General features: G+C 40.1%; 1 long non-coding RNA gene across 1 annotated transcript; it reads right to left on the bottom strand.

The window, feature by feature from the left end:
- Positions 1–1,379: 1,379 nt before the first annotated feature.
- On the bottom strand, positions 1,380–4,129 carry LOC111241255. Its single transcript, XR_002667111.1, has 3 exons — positions 4,080–4,129; positions 3,868–3,938; positions 1,380–1,577 (listed from the first exon to the last, which is right to left on the bottom strand). It is a non-coding gene; the product is annotated as an uncharacterized LOC111241255 (long non-coding RNA).
- Between the last annotated feature and the right edge of the window lie 6 nt (positions 4,130–4,135).

Consider the following 4,135-nt stretch of genomic DNA (forward strand, 5'->3'; position numbering starts at 1 on the left):
AAGTCCAAAAATTAGAAGTCTAGGTGCTTTAAATTTCATTTTTAATTGTTTAAGTCCATTTTTAAATTCAATAGTGAATCCTAATTTGAAAATGGTCAAGTAAGTAACCTTAGGCATTCTGGCTAGGTAAGACATGTTATTTAAGCAGCCTTTGGCTCACCTCTCTTACATGGTGAAATCTTAAACCTCTCTTACATGGTGAAATCTTAAACCTCTCTCCAAACTAAGAATCCACTTTTGAAATTAAAAGATGTCAAATCATAGGTCATCTAGGATTTCCAATTTTGATAAGCCAATTAGTTACAAAGACATCAAGAGAGAACATGATAAAGCTAGAAGGAAGACTTGTTCATTTCATGAGTTTGATAGGATTGAGGATAATTTGTATAAACAAGCTAGGGAAAATATTCCATTCTTTGGTGATGATATAGGCGCATTAACATAACTAGCTTGGGAAAGTGAAATTCATGAAGTGCATCCATTCATTGCTAGAAAAAGTGAGTCTGAATCCTATGGTTCCATTTTCCATTCTAGAGAGAGTGAATCTTATGTTCTTAGCATATATCTCTCTAGGATACAAAAAACATGCAAGAGAGTGGTGAGATGAAAGGCAATATAAGGTTAATAAAGGTAGAAAATCCTCCATTCATAATTGGTATGAACTAAAATCTTGCATGAGAAGAAAGTTTATGCCTCTAACCATTAAAAGAAACCTAGAACTAATGAGAGATGGTATTCAAAAGGGAAAAATATTTCTTAAGAGTTTAAATGGTCATGGTTTTCTTTGTAGGGAAATTGAGTTTGGGGCCAGACTTAAAGAGCTCAAGGATAAGAAAAGGGAAAGAGAGATTAAAAGAACATAGCAAGAAAGAAAAGAGGAAGAAAAGAAAGAAGAATAGAAGAAAAAGAGAGAAGAAAAAGAGCAAAGAGAAGAGGAAGAGAGAAGAAAATAAGAAGAAAGAAGAGAGGAAGAAAGAAGATAATAAGCAAGAAAAAAAGAAGAAGAAGAAGTAAGAAAAGAAGAAGAGAGGACAAAAGAAGAAAAGAAGAGAGAATTGCAAGAGCGAAAACATAGAGAGAACGAGAAATTGCCACTAAAGGCAACTACCCTTACCATATCCATGGAACCTAAAAGGGAGGGTTTCCCATTATTTACTTCTTTTCCAATTATTTTGTAGTCTTCAAATACTAACTTCTCTTTCAAATCAATTGTCATTTCATATACTATGCAAACTTTTTCAAAAGATGGTGTGACATCCCAAAAATATCATATTCACATATAATATAATAGGATTCAGCTATTACAATATGTGAAAGCAGTTGAGAGATAAAGACGACAATATTTAATTATTTATACAGTCATCCGAAATTTAGTGGAAATTAAAACGAAATAAAACTTGAGTACAAGTTCCCCAAAGTTCTCCAAAATACAAAATAAATTAAAGATCGAAGGATGCCTAGAGAGTGTTTCCAAAAATTAACAAGCTATAGAAATAAGAAGTAATAACCGCTCTAAGTACTAGGGGCTGGATCTTCCTTAGTCTCCCACGCCTGCTCCAAGGGTACCTCATCACCTACTGCTCACATCCAAAGGATTGGATGATCATCGCAAGGGGGAAGGCAAACACATACAAACATGCAAGTGCAAGGGTGAGCTAGGTCTCAAACAATCATACAATTCATTGCAAGAACGTTCATACACACTTAAACATATAAGTCATCATAAACATAAACATTGATTTCACAAAACTCACTAAAGCAAACATCATGTCAGGTTAAGACTCTTAGACACGTCCGGACATAGAATGTATATAGAGCTGGGGCGGGTTGTGCACTTGTGATGGCCCTACTGCTTTGCAAAGCCATTGCCGAGGGGTTCCACCGGACCATACACAAGGCTGGTCCGTTACCGCAGTATAGGCCTACAGTGAAAGCGCCTACCCTAGGACCTCCCACTACTCTCACCACACGCGTCAATCCTCTCTAAGTGAGAATGAAAGACCGTTAGAGTGTTAGGGATAACCACCCATAGTGGAAGCCTCTTACATACATTCAATACACTAATTGATCCCACCGAGAGATCTTAATTTCGCAACCGAATCCAACCAATCCAATTACTTGATACTTTTCCGAGTCATATAAATCATACACACCTTAATTTGCCACAAACAATCAGATAAACCAACCAATCACAAGCTCTAAGCAATAAACCGAACACTAGTAGCAGTGGCCGAACCATTGGGGTTGAATTGGGTGCCACTAACAGACACCCTGGCCAGACCGAACGGTCAAGAGAAGAGCTAGCTCTTCTCTGACCGAGACCCTGCAGACCGAACGGTCATACAGATCGAAGGCTCCAAGGGTTGAGAGGAATCCAGGGCCAAGGACACCTAATGTCTTGACCGTCCCCTGCAATCACACAGTCAGGACCGAGCACTCTTGCACAGACCGAACAGCCACGAACTATCATGGCCCAAATAAGACGAACCCATCTATGACCGAGAATCTTTACTAGACCGGACGGTCATGAGAAGGGCTAACCTTCTCTGACCGAGACTCACAGAACCAAGATCAGTACTGGACCGAGAACAATGCTTGACCGGAAGCAATACATGGCTAAAAGCATTTAAGACCAAAATCCTTATATGGCCGAGAGTGGTGAGACCGAGAGCTTTTGGGACCAAGAACCCTATACTATGGAGATCACTCCAAACCGAATGGTTATGAGAAGAGCCTACTCTTTCTGACCCACAGTGCCAAACCGAACGGCTAGAAAGAGAATCAACTCTTTTCTGGCCATCAGCACCATACCGGACGGTCATAGGAAGGAACAAGCCTTCAATGACCAAGACTGTGAAGACCGAGGACTACCTGTGTCCAAGAGCAATGCCAGACCGAGAGTACTGGACCGAACGGTTCCTACTGGCAATTCCTAAATGAGACAACCACTTGTAACCGAGGTTCACACATACGACCGGACGGTTTGAGAAGGAAACCTCCTTTTCTCACCAAGGCTCCATGACCGAACGGTCAAGAGAACGGGAATCCTTCTCTGACCGAGGAGACCAGATCGAACGGTCAAGAGAAGGGGAACCTTCTCTGACCAAGACCTCCAAACCGGACGGTCAAGGGGAGGAGTCATCCTTCCCTGACCAGGCCTACAAAACCGAACGGTCGGGAGAAGGGAGAACCTTCTCTGACCAAGGCCTTCCAAACCGGACGGCCAAACTCTGCAGAATTATGCAGAGTTCTGCAGAATTATGCAGAACTCGACAGAACCAGCTAAGACCATTTTCAACCAATTTTGCCAACTTCTAACACTCCTAATCTTTGTTTTAGACATAATTAAACTTACCTAAATGATTCTAAACATTTCTAACACATTTCTAAAGTGATTTAAGCTTCGTTTCAACTCTAAAACACTCATTTGCCCAACTGAGGGACCCAAACCCAATCTTACCATTTTACACCCATTTTGGCTAATTTAGTGACTCAAACAAGTCACAATACACTCAGTGAAATTGTTTCAACAGTCCACAAACACAACAAACCCCATATACTCAAAATCACTACCTCACTTCCCTTAAAATGGCCAAAAAGTGTCTCTAAAGCACTAGGTTTTCTTCCAAACACTACCACAATAGATTTCAATTATCACCACAGTCCCAATCATACATAATTCAACATACCAAGGGGTTTCAAACAGTCCAAAATCATCAATCATCTATTCTACATAACATACCCATTTCCATACATGAATTTCAAACCAATTCAACCAATTTCATGCTTCCAACAACATACAACTTTAAAATTTATCATACATTCACAACATACTATAAAAATGGAAAGAAAGCTAGCTCCCCTTACCTCTAGGGTGCACGGCCAACTCAAGGAATGATCGTAGACCAAGTACTTTGAACCCAAAGTGTGAGAATCACCTAAAATCATCAATTGGTGATGGAGAACGAATTTTAGCATTAAGTTGAAGTTAGATTGTGGAAGGAAACGAAATGGGTTGCATGAAATAAGAATCTCATGCTTGAAACCCTAGGGCAAAGGAGGAAAGAGGGCTTTCTTACCGGTTGGATGAAACGGAAAATCGATCGGTAGAAACGTAGCTCTTGGAGTCCTGAAT

This window comes from Vigna radiata, unplaced genomic scaffold, assembly GCF_000741045.1.
Source record: "Vigna radiata var. radiata cultivar VC1973A unplaced genomic scaffold, Vradiata_ver6 scaffold_329, whole genome shotgun sequence".
NCBI classification, from domain to species: domain Eukaryota; kingdom Viridiplantae; phylum Streptophyta; class Magnoliopsida; order Fabales; family Fabaceae; genus Vigna; species Vigna radiata.